Consider the following 13,593-nt stretch of genomic DNA (forward strand, 5'->3'; position numbering starts at 1 on the left):
GTTTCCAGTAGTATGCCATCCATTATTAGTCACTGTGTTTGTCAAATGTCCTTCATGAAAGGAGAGATGTACTGTGCGCTTTGATTACAAAAGGAGCCAATGGCCAGGATTGCCTCATGTATACTTGAATTAGGAGATCAGCTATTCCGGACAGCATCCATCAAAAGCTTCATTCCCAAGTGTTGGGCAGGCTGTCTCTCTCTTTTCTGATAAAATATCTGTGCAGTTCTATCTGACAGTGTTTTAAAGCATCCTAAAAATTTACTCTCACCCAAAACCTATTCAAAATCACAACTGTATGTTTAATTTTTATTTTATTCAAATACTACTCTCTTTTACAAGCTTACCATTTGTTTTATACTAATAATAGGATAAAAGCCCCCAGCTCTTCTCTTCTTCCTTTTTTTCTGCTTTGTTTCGTCCTTCAGCTCCTTTCATGTGTCCTCTGAGTTCATATCCCTAAAGTCTCAAATGTAGGTTGGTCCCATTTTCATACAAGGAACTAGGCGAGAGAAAGATAGTCATGTAATTTCCTCAACGTACTGTATCACAAGAGCAGCAGCCTGGTTTAAGTGAGGCTGATGCAAGCGTCTCTGGGAGGACTGGGGGATTGGAGAACAATCCTGACGGGAATGCACCACATCGAAAATCTGGGCTGAATGTCAAAGAAAAAAAGGTGTTTTTTTATCTTTGTTGTTTTGTCTGTTGGTGTTCCTTCTGCAGATATGAGGACATATCTGTGAAATCATGACATTTTCAGACCTTTGTTTGTGATACACACAACTTTGAGTTTATTCGGCTTTGACCTTTTACTGCCGGTTACATGGCTGAGTAGCCAAGAGAGACGAGTAGAAAGCTAGAGAGAATAACTTGGGGGGTGGTTTGGGAATTGATTACATGCCTTCTGCTTCTTTTATGACAAACTGCTTCCCCATGAGATCCAGAGACAGACGTTTGTTTGCACACATTCCAGATTTTTACGACCCAAATCACCCCCCCATAGATCTGATTTATTTTCAATACGCAATGCAGGAGCATAATAATGATTACATCTATTCCCAATGACACACTACAAATCTGCCACAGGGCTTCCATATGAGGACATTTCAGACAGACTTTTTTTCTGTGGACCCATGGCACTAGTAGTCATTAACTTTCTAGCCAGGCAATTTGGGCCAGAGGAGCCTTTTTCTCTGGGTGTCGAGCAAGGTGGATGTGAGATGTAGCTGTGAAGGCCAACCCCCGCTATGCAAGGTGAAAAAGGGCATTTTTATTGGCCAGGTGATGAATGTGGTGTCTGTGGAGGTGTGTCTTATGGCACTCTCTTTCTTTTTCTCATTCGCTCTCCATTAGTATTTTCCTGCATTCTATTAGCCTGCTTGTTCCTTCCCCCCTCTGCTCCCTGTCTCATTCTCTGGTATCCACCATTCTCTGTCACTTTTTCTCCTCTCATTTTCTCCCGTCTGCGCCCTCTGTCTCTCACACAGGAATCTATTGTAATTGACTTTATCTCTCTTTCTACCCCCTCCCTTCCCCCCTCATTTCCTTCCTCTTTGTCTCCCTGTCTTCCTCTTCACAGAATCTCAGCTGTCGCTGGCCGGAGCTGAAGGTGACCTGTTGGCTGGGCCAGGGGCTGCAACACAGGACATGGGTCCAGCTTCCTTTTCTCCGCTCGTGTCTTGTGTTGCAGCCAGTGGTGCAGCCGCTCTGCCTCACTGCAGGTCTGTCTGCCCAACGCTGATGGACGGAGCTCCCAGAACAGATGGATCCCAATAATCACCTGCAGAAACTGCTCTTCACTTTACAGCTATAGCTTGTGCCTTATTGTTGTCATTTTAAGTGTATTTTTCAAGGTTGAAATATCGTGCTTTCTCACAGTTTAAAATCAATAAAGCACTTCAAAGAAAAACATTATTTCTATTCTATTTGTAATGACGGTGGGATTCAATGTTTATTTGTTTTGGCCTACAATTCGGTGTGCTCAGTGTTGCCGATTGAGAGTCAATACTTGTTTCAGGTCATGTCTTATCAAGCGTATTGCTGCAGCCGGACGAGAACAATTCCCCTGTGACATTTGCACAGAGACATTTAAAGCAAAGTTACCACCTTTGAGGATCATTATACTTCTGAAACTATAAATACAAGGCGAGTCATATGGGGTTTTATTGAGCCTTGTCTTCAAATTTTCCCAGGAACCAAACACCATGGTGAAGTAATGGCTCCTGACAAGGTCAACAGGCAGGTGCTGTGGAGGCACGCGTGGGCTGTCTGAGCACCATTCAAATGCATCCTCACCTCCCCTCAGGTTCCAATCGGACAGCACAGATAAAGAGGTTAAAGAGTGACACGAGATAGCCTTTGTCTTTGTTCTCATCTCAATAACAAGAGGAGAGATGAGGGAAATAGAGGAGGCCGGGAAGAGGACAGAGATCCTTTGGTCTACTAGATGTGACTGCAACGCAGGCTTAGCCAGAAATCACTGTGTTTGTTTGTGTGTGTGTGTGGGGGACCAAAAAAGGTAGAGAGATGGTGGTGAGTAGAATTGTCTGTCTGTTTGTGCACATCAGGTGCGCTTATCTTTGTTTGTATGTGTAATAATTGAGTGTGTGTGTGTGTCGTGGAGTAGATCTAAAAGCAGACCTAAGGGGAAATAACTGAAATTACATTTTATGATTGGTGTACTACATCTTTTCGTGACCTATGCAAGATTAACAACTACTACTAAAGTGACTTCTTTTCAGATTAAAGCTTCCTCTTCCCTGGTTTTCGGTGCTTGCAGTTGACATTTGGCAAAGGATGTTGGTGGTATCCTTCTGGCTTCTGACTAAATTAAAGGAATAGTTTGACATTTTTAAAAATACACTCATTTGCTTTCTTGACTGGAGTTAGAAAAGACAATCGATAACACTTTCATGTCTGTGCTAATCAGTCATTTTGGTCTTAGTCGACTTTGCTGAATGATTTATAGACATATCTGGCAAACAAGCTGCAACTGGGTGCTTTTGTCTGATTCTTTGTGGCGAAACTCAGTTTTATAGATTTTTAGAAAATAGTATATTGCTTAGGTCAAGGATAATCTGGTAAACAGGATTCCTTTGCTAAAATAATCTGATAATGGTACTATCTTTAGGGTATAGCCGACCATACACACATGAGAGTAGTGTTATATATTATCAGATTTTACAAAGAAAATAGAATGTGTTAATAAGTGAGCTTTAAAAATGCTTGTCAGCCAATGTTGTTCGATTTGAAAAGAGCCTTTATGCTAAGGTAAGCTAAGCTAATCAAACCTGCTGCAGGCACTAGCTTCTGCTATGAGTATGGTATCAATCTTCTCATCTAACTGTTGGCAGGAACACACATAGAGAGGTGAGCAGGACAGATCAGTCTGAGATCTAACAGCTTGCTGGGTCTTACAAGGATTTGCAGTGATGCATATTTTTCCACACCAGTGCTCTTTGTGTCTGCAATCAGCAACTACACATTGAGCAGGGGAGAGAGAGCGAGCTACCCCCCTTGCTACTGCAGTTGTAACCCCCATCCACGGGCAAGTTCGTAATGCTACAGCAGCAATATCAAGTCATGAAATGTATCTAGTTCACAGCGGGGTAGATGAAGGCTGAAGGAGGGGTTGGGAGAGAGAAGGTGCTAAGAGTGAAGTTCTTTTGTTACAGGTGTCACTTTGTGCTGAATTGGATATGTGTGCGGCGCACGACATGGCAGGCATCCTCGGGCTGAATGTCAGCCACAGGGTTAAAAAAGACTGTTGTTTGTTTCATAATGACATGAGGTGATGTATAGGCAGTGTTGTCCTCTGAAAAATATAAAATAAAATAAGAGAGGGAGAGTTAAAGTGAGAAAAAGTTATACTTATATGACACATCTCACATTTGTGTTAATCAACTATTTTTCGCATGCAGTCATTCATGCTGGTGCAGGCATAGACAAAGGAATAAACGATCCGGATGCTCATAATACATTTTATATCATATAAAATGTAGTCAAAGACAAAGAGTGGACACCAAGGCCTCATAAAGCCAGCCATGCTCACTGTGATGAAGGATTGCCAATATACATAATTTATGGCAGCGTAATCAAATCTGCAGTCATTCCCGTGGCAGTATATCTATTCACACTCACATTTACACATATAATTTGTTCTAGTGCCTCTTGGGTGAATGGCCAAAAGTGAAGAGACTGGGAGTATATTGACAAAAAGAAGAGGAGAGAGTGCATAAGAGACGTCTATTAATAATACCCTACCTCTGCTATCACTTTACAAAAGTGAGGAAACCCACAGTACCTGATTTCATCCAAGGACCCTGAGCTTTTAGAACAAGCTCAATGTACCACCACTCCCAGAGGAGGCGACAGAGGAAGTGGCTCTGAACAACATAGCAATGATAAGAGCTTCTAAAGAGAGACCGGAAAGGAGAGCGAGCGAAGAGGAAGCTAAGTATTGAAGCGGGGGAATTGGAGATGGAGAGTGACGAAGAGATTGGCAGCTTGGAGAGATAGAGACAGACAAGCAGAAAGGGGAAAGTAAAGAGAGGGAAAGAGAACAGAGATAAACTGACGAGGAGGGAAAGGCAGCGGGCTTAGATAAGAAGTGAAAGGGACGAAGCTGGAGAGGCTGGGGATTTAGAGGGAGAGAGTGGGGAATAGAGTGACGGGATGATTTATTAAAACTGAGCAAGGCTGCACTTCAGTGACAGCTGCCACTTTTCACAGACTTTCAGACAGGGTGAGTGACAGTGACACAGCAGTCAATAGAAACAATAACTTTGAGGGCAGCACAACAAGTTTAGAATAATCTGGCGGTGGAGGTCACTGAGGATGCAGATACCATGAAAACAATGGTTTAAATGTACCAGTGGTGTGGTGTTACTGTAGTTAGTGAGCGGACAGGACATCCCCGTTACCCATCATTTCTTTTTCTTTTGTCCCTGTGTTCATGTATTTTTTTCCAACGTGAGTCTGTTTACCTGCAGCAGAGCAAACACAGACAAACAAATATCAATGCAAGCTCTGACAGGAAGAATGAATGAGAGATATTTTCACCCATTGTAGCGTCAGCACACAAACCAGCCGCTACCAGCATTATAATAATGTGTGCACAGACAGGCAATATAAAATCATAATGGAAACAGACAGTAACCTCAATGAGATTTACAACCACAACAGTACATAAGCAATACAAGAGGTTCAATGCTAGTATTTGTCAGCTTTAAAAGCAGTCGGCACACTTTGATGTGAGCTTTCAAAGCAATACGAGATGACTTTGAGAGCTTGAAATAAAGCAACTAATTTTCAGGTGCATTAATATGTCAAGATGAACCGTCATGGATATTATTAGAACATATGCCAAACACAGACTGCATTGCCAGTTGGTCTGTGTTGTAGGGGAGTTAATGAATGCTAGCTGACATCCTGATATGATCCACTTTCATCCACCAGTGTAATAAGGATATGGTTTCTTTAAATGTAATGTCATTTTTCATTAAATATTTGTACATACTGCGTCTGTATGGCCATTTGTGGTTGTATGCGTCTGCATGTGTGTGTGGGTCCTTGCACTGATTGATGCCCCTGAAAGGTTCATTGAGGTGATGGAGAGATTCGGATCACAGATTTCCTGTGAAACCCATCGAGCCGTGTCGCAGGAAGAGGCAGTCAGACATTTTGTTTTGCCCCTGAAAGCACTGGTGAGCTGCTGTAGTGTGACTTTGGTAATATAAACGTCAACATATGCTAAGCCTCACCGGGCTGATGGCCTGTAGTTTGGGGGAATTTGCTTGTGATTTTAATGAAATCCCACATTTCATCACCGTGTTGACACCTGAGGTATAATAGATTATATTCTCCCTTTAGTTATGGGGAACAGATTAAAAATCATGCCGCTTTTGAGGGGATGTCTCTTCGCAGAGAGAATAAATCGACTTGAACTTCATTTCCCAAGATGAAGCAATTTAGGCAAAGTAAATACAAATCTAAGCATGTCTTTTGGATCTGATATTCATAGCTGGCTGACATCCACTGAAGGGAGGAAACTGGATCAGAGGAACATTTCTCATCTCCAGTGTTGAATATCCAATTTTGACCACTGTCTCTCTCCATGGCAGCTCCCATGAGTACCACTGTTCAGCTGAGGGCTCATGGTGTGAAAGGTGGGGGGAGTGGGTGTATAAAGATAGAAACAGGCAGACAGACAGATAAAGGAAAGGCTTTCAATTGTTCTACAAGTGAGGGGGAGAGAAAAAAGAGCTAAACTTTATATAAAAACTTTATAAAAAACAGACAAATGGAAAGTTACCGTTCAGAGACAGGCAGGGAGAGTCATGGAAGGAGAATAAATGGTAGAATAAAACAAGGAACGTGTGTGTGTTCGAGAGAAACAGGCAAAAGTGAGAAACAAAGAAGAAAAAATAGAGCAAAGGAGAAAAGAAATCTGACTGCTAAAAAGAGTTGAAGTGGGAAAAACAGACAAAATGTTCCAGAGGTAGCAAATATGATAGAGGTAGTGGGATGGACACCCAGAGGAGGAGAAACAGAGGACAGAGGGAGGGATACCAAAAGATGAGAAATTAATCTCCAGTTGACAGAAGATAGCGGTCAGTCATGATAAGTGTCCCCCTCTCTGTCCTCAGTGGGAGTATCGTCCAGTGCTGGGCTATCTGCTGCCAGTATCCTTGCTCAGGTCCTACAGACGCAAGGTGACCTTCTATGAATCAGCCAGTCCATGGCAGGGAGCTGCAGACAGCTGACAGTGACAGGTGTTCAATTTCAGCTCGCAGCTCCCACCGGCGCACTGTCATTATGGTTTATTCATTCATTTTGAAAGCCAACAAAACTTTGAAAGGAAAAGGAGTGCCCTGCAGGGCAGATTTGAATCAAGCATTCTTGCACATACAGTACACTAATCCTTAATTTGTTGTAAAAAAAAAAAAGGGCTGCGATGCAAATTCAATGAGGGAAATCACACCAGATGGGACAAGGAACGCATAAATGTTGACACCCTGTCAGATGAGAGGCCAATTATGAGGGAGTTTCTTAAAGGGCCAGAGCTTTAAAACGGGTTAAGAAGACAACAGTGATGAATAGCTGCATTTCCTGACTGTCTGGGATAATGTGTTTTCAACAGAGCCTGCTTTACCAATAAAAGTGATAACGATTGTAATACATCAGTGAAATGTGAATTTAATGTGCTCAGGTTCCAAAAAGTGAAAGTATAAGGGTTTAATTTCCATTTACTGTCAAGACACAATTTTCCATTCCATTATCAATACATTTTTTTGTTTATCACCAGCCACATAAAATATATCCACCTCACAGTAATTCACCCTTGCAGAAAAATAAATGATCTGAACTCATCGTGATGGAAATAAAGCACACATGTTTTTAAAAAGGGTGGTAGACAAAGGTATAAGATATTTTCAGGTGCAGTGACATGGCAGTCACAACCGGGTGCGGAAAGGTAGATATTAAATATATATCCTCAGTCAGGCGCTGGCAGTCGCTCATTTGGAAGCAGGACATCAGCAGCCGCTGATGATACATCTGCTGGTGGTAAGGACGTCTTTACGAGTCAAGTGGCCGTGAAAGCACCAGTGTGGGGACCAGTGCTGAACAATTGTATTGTCCCAGTGCTTTTGATTAATGTGAAGGGTGGCTGAGGAACAATTCCAGCAGCATTATCAGGAGCAAACAGAGGGAGACAAGGGGCCCTCAAGCTCGGCAGGGGCCCCATCAGTGGGTCCCCATGCCGCATAGCTGTGGTTCACACAGCTGGATTGATAGTGTCTGATGTGGGTTGTGTTTACCTGCGTGTGTGTGTGTATAGATGGGATGGAGGGAATTGTAACTGTGTTTACCCAGTGATTGAAAATCTCTCTTCCACTGCACTTAACTGCTGATTGGTTTGACCTTGCAGACACAATCCATTTGCTTTACCAACTACCTCCGAAAAACAACTTCCACCATGCTGCATTTCACAGCTAAACCTCAGATGTAAATAAGATGATCTGATTCTTGTTTGCCTGATGTTGGAGTTCCTTTGAAGGCAAAGCAAAGGCAAATACCATTGTGATTTAAAGTCTAAACATGCACTTTTATCTTTGGCAGCTGTGCGATAATTCCCCATGATGATTATCTGTCTTGCTTAATTACAAATATTATACTGCTTCCCTACCAATGAGGGTTGAACAGCTCACTCTACCAATCCTTTGGGTGTTTGCTACCAAAATGATGTCTCACATGAAAAAGATGAAAAGATGAAAAAATATTCTTTATCACAAACTCCCTCCTCGGAAGAAACCATCCGCAGCTGTCACACTCATTTAAAAAGGAGCCAATTATAGCTATTTGACAGTTGTGCTCATTTTTTAACAGAAGCCGTTTCAAAGGGACTGACCTGGCGTTCTGCCTGGCCCTCAGAACTTTGTGGAGAAGCAGCTTCGTTTGCATGCCACCCTCCTCTCCTCCGTTTCTCTCACCATCCCTCCCTCCATCCCCTGTGATGAATTGTGAATCAGAAGTGAAACAAACAAATTAGACGCTCACTGGACTGAATGTGATGAGTTGCCTGGGCGACAGAGGGACAGGCCTGGGGAGTCCAGTGCTGGATGAGAGATTGGAGTGAGGAGCTAGATGTGCGTGTGTGTGTGTGTCTGTCTTTTAGACACTTCCATTGGGCCCCCTGTTTGACAAGGACTGACTGACTGGCTCATGGACCACACCCCCCCAACCTTCTTCTCCCTCCTCCCTCCTCCCTCCTCTCCCTCACCCCTCCTCCTGCTCATCAGCCCTCTCGCCTTCCTCCTCCTTCGCTCTATAATGCTGATCATACGGCTCTGGGTCTTCAGCTGCATGAGCAAGTGGATGGTGCTTTGTCCTGCAACCTTGGTAATGGTCGTCCAACATATATACACACTACAACAAAAAGATTAGCACGCATTCAGTCGGCCTTGGTTGGCAACCACTCGATAGAACAACCCACAAGCATCTGACTCTTCTCCATACCATTAGCATGTAGGGAGAATGCAGCTAAGCACACTGGCTTTAAAACCTTTCAACAGCCCAGTATCACCCAAAAAAAGAAAACAAACTTCTCTATTGAGCAGTTTTTCACTGCTTTGAGGACAATCCACCCTGACAGATTACATTATAGTCGGTCTTTTTTGCAACAGACCTTTTGGCTTCTCATTGACTTGCAGGCGAAGTCATCATGGCAGTCTGAAAGAGAGCCAGCATGAACACTGCTAACAAAGCTAAAGTACTAATTAGCTAGTAAAGAACATCTGTCAAACTGCATTTGCATGTCATTAGGGTCTAATAGCACTACAGAAAGACCAAAATCACCATGACAACAACAAAGAACACTAATCACTTTTGAAACTTACTAAAAGTTATTTGACAGACATACACAATATCTAAATTGTTGGCTGCTAACTTGCACATCTCAGTAGGACTCAACTTTGTAGCAGTGCTTAGTAAAGTGACTACTGATTCAGTTACTTACAATCTTTTTAGTTTGATGAAGTGTTTATATTATAATAACATAACACAGCCTCTTTGTCCTATTTATGAAAATTGAGGGAAAACTTAATCTACTTCTTTCTTACTATCAGCGTCAATCCTAAATGAGCACAGAATGTTTTGCCAACGTAAGAAATGTTTTGGTTATTATAATTAAGAGATTTCAGTGTTGTTTTGTGTGCGTATTTCTGAATGATTTCTCAGCCAATGTCAAGCATTTCTGTCCAATTACCACAAAAATACAACAAATTGCAAAACTGCTGCAAAAGACACCACATGGTTCAGGTTGATTCAAATGTTACTCTCTCACACACACACACACACACGCACACACGCACACAAACACACACACACACGCACACACGCACACACGCACTTATGTTGTGTGTGTGTATACAGTTGGACATTATATTGACATTCATTTCCTGGAGCTTACCCTAACCCTAACCACTATTTGCCTAAACCTAATCTTAACCAATGACCCAAATACCAGCATTGTCTGAAATGGGGACAAAGCTTTTGCCTCCAAGTGAACAAGCCGGTCACCAATTAACTAGTCTTTAGTCTAAAAAGATAGGAACACACACAAACAAATACACAGCAGCAGCAGCAGCCTCTGGCTCAGAATCAAAAGGGGCGTGCCAATCGGCTTATCTGTGACCATTCGACACACAGCAAATGCTGTGCACAGCTCTCCCAAGGTGAAACATGTCAGATAGATAGCAGAATGGATGGTTCTTTCTTTCTTTTCTTTTTATCTATCATGCCCTTTTGGCCATAAAGACCAAAGATTTGCTTTTTCTTCTTGTTTATTACAGAACATTTTCACTGTTACTTTAACTCTCCCTGTGTGTATCACAGTCTAACCCACTACCAAAACAGACAGCAGATTTGCCTCTTTGAGGGATGAAATGTAAAATATTAACCAGCACTGTGAGCATAATGCACACATCAGTTTAGGAACACAAGGGTCAATGAGTGAGATCTGACTTGTCTATGATGTAATAACAGGCCATTCACTCATATCGTGAACACGGTCGTAAAAGAGGCCTACCCTTCACTAACAGAATCACTACTTGATAACCATATTCAGGCCTTATGGATGAAGGTCACTGTGTCTTTTGCTCTATGGGGAGCCAATAAGCTAAGGGGCCAGAATCCATCTCCATTAAATTAAAGGAGCCGGGACCCACAATGTGACCTCTATTCGCTATGATTTATTGCACGGACAGAGTAAATGAACATCAAGCACAAAGGACAACCAGCTAATGAACTCATTGGCCCTGAAGTCAGTTCATATGTGAATAGAGCTGTAATTGAATAGAGATGTAGAGAAGACATGCACTCCTTGCATCAAGTCAAGTCACTGTTATTTACATTGCTCGATACCACAAATCATAACTTTGCCTCACAGGCTTTACAATTTGTCCACCAGACAACATCCTCTGTTCTAAGACCCTTGCAGCAGATAAGGAAAACACCCAGCAGTTTATTAGTCGTTTGACAAATTGAGCATGCATGACAGCTCTGTGCTTCATAGGTCACATGATTTACTCAAATACACAAACAATAAAGTGAGAATGTCGTGAGATGGTAAAAATATGAACCCTTCATGCAAATAGATTAGAGAACCCTCCCTGAGCTATAGTTTCCCAAAACATAGGGGTAGGTGTTTCGCTTAACTTAAGTATTTCATTTGTTTTCTTATATTGCAGGAGAGTGGGAAGGGAGACAGAGGGAGGGACAGAGAGCAGGGCAATTTTGCTGGTCGGTTTCAGTCCAAATTGGCTCCAGAGGGATTTAACTGACGTGCTATTTTGGGGCACCACCTCTTTGTGCTTGTTCACTTCTGCAACCAGCTTGGATCTGATTGTTTTTTTTTCTCCATTAAAGTGGTAAGTCATGACCCCAATGCTGGGTGAGGTGTAATGTGATAGGATGTATTCCATGCAGGCACTAGATGGCGCTCTTCACTTGAACTGTATTCATCTGATTTACTGCTCATGGCACTAGGTCAAATACTGACCGATGTGGTTTTTCCAATCCGCTTGACTCATGTTCTTCAAATCCATCAAATGAGAGAGATCTCAATCATAAGCTCTGCTGAGCTGAGTCCAACTGCAGATTATCATAAGGGACGGTAATAGTCTTGGTTGGCCACTGACCAAAAAAATCTATATCCTCAGGATCAAAAACTGGAATTTCTCTGAATTTCAATAAAAACTCTTATTTGACTTCTTTCTTCTTTTTTTTTTTACAACTCAGGAGAACAAAGTGTTTTTTTTTTTGTCAAAGTGGTTAAGCTTTATAGCCTGAAGCAACATAAGTTTGTAGAAAAGCTGAATGCGCAAATTTTCTGTTCCCTCACAAGTAAAGTAAACCAATACTAGATTCTAAAGGGATTAAATATGGTTTGTTACTAATCCAGGAAAGAATAGCAAATGGGGCATGTTGCATCGGTTATCTACTGTTAACTATTTAACAGTTTTAATCTGGAGAAAGGTTGAAATGCAAGACCTGTACAAGAGCCCCCCTTGTAGCTGTGAAAGCTCCAGATCCCTATCACGGAAATGGGACCCTTTTTTTTGGTTTCCGGATGGGGGCACATCAGTCTCACAGAGAGAGGTGTTAATTTGTTTCAACTGGGGGAAAAAAAGGAGAAGGAAAGGAGAAGGAAAGAGAGGGAGGGATACAACACATTGGCAAGTTACCAAGAGGCACAGGTGTCTGCCTAACAACAGGCTGCACCAGTGCACAGCACACTATAAGTGTGGTCTGGTGTGAGCAGGACATAGAGACTATGGGAAAACAAACCAAGCTTATGAAGGCAAACACACAGAAGGAAGGTCTGTTTGAATGTGTGGCACATTGTCCATTCATGCAGTGAACCAACAGCTCCGTTCAACTTTCTTGTGAGCATCAAGCAGGAGGCAGGATTGAAGACACTTTGTGACCTTCAATTTTGTCAAATCTATCCCAACCTCAAGTAAAGCTACAGGCAATTGCAAACATGTCTCATCCAAAACCAAGTCTGTGTTTACCTGATGTATCACATACATCAATCTATTGCACAAATTAATTTCCTTCCTTAAAGCTTTTAATCTGCAGTTAAAATGTGTTGCAATTTGAGCACATACGATGACAAAACATGTATTACGTTATATTGTGGTAAGTTAACACAACTGTCTCTGGTGTACAAACAGTGACACACTTTACATACAGACTAAAGGCCGATCAGTTCATGAATATGCTTCAGATGTTGCAGTTTTTAGCTCTATAATTTAGTAAATTACAGATCTTTTTAGAAATTGTTTAAACCTCTGTCAATTAAAGGAGAAACTTCAACTAGTGATGTAAGCTATGGACACACCATGAGACACAGAAACACGCACACACACACACACACACACACACACACACACACACACACACACACACACACACACACACACACACACACACACACACACACACACACACACACACATAGTGTGTATATATGCTGGACGACCATTACCAAGGTTGCAGGACAAAGCACCATCCACTTGCTCATGCAGCTGAAGACCCAGAGCCGTATGATCAGCATTATAGAGCGAAGGAGGGGGAAGACGAGAGGGCTGATGAGCAGCAGGAGGGGTGAGGGAGAGGAGGGAGGAGGGAGAAGAAGGTTGGGGGTGTGTGGTCTATGAGCCAGTCAGTCAGTCCTCGTCAAACAGGGGGCCCAATGGAAGTGTCTAAAAGACAGACACACACTGTTTCAATCAATTATCTTTTAAAACCAGACAAAACACCACAGAAAACGTAACTCATTTTCAAGAACAAATCATGCAGGTAAGTTATCCTGACTATTTCTGACTTATTGCAGCTTTTGTTCACTATACAATTTAACAATTTATAAAAAAACTCACGCCTGGAATGTGGATATATCAATATTTATGTATCAATGAATACGTGCACAAGGTCATTTTTTTTTTTTACTGTTTATTATTTATATTACTTGTTTTGATTTTACTATGTCTCTTTGTGCACTTTGCTGCTGTAATTCTGCACATTTCCCCA

This window comes from Taurulus bubalis, assembly GCF_910589615.1.
Source record: "Taurulus bubalis genome assembly, chromosome: 16".
Lineage (NCBI taxonomy): Eukaryota > Metazoa > Chordata > Actinopteri > Perciformes > Cottidae > Taurulus > Taurulus bubalis.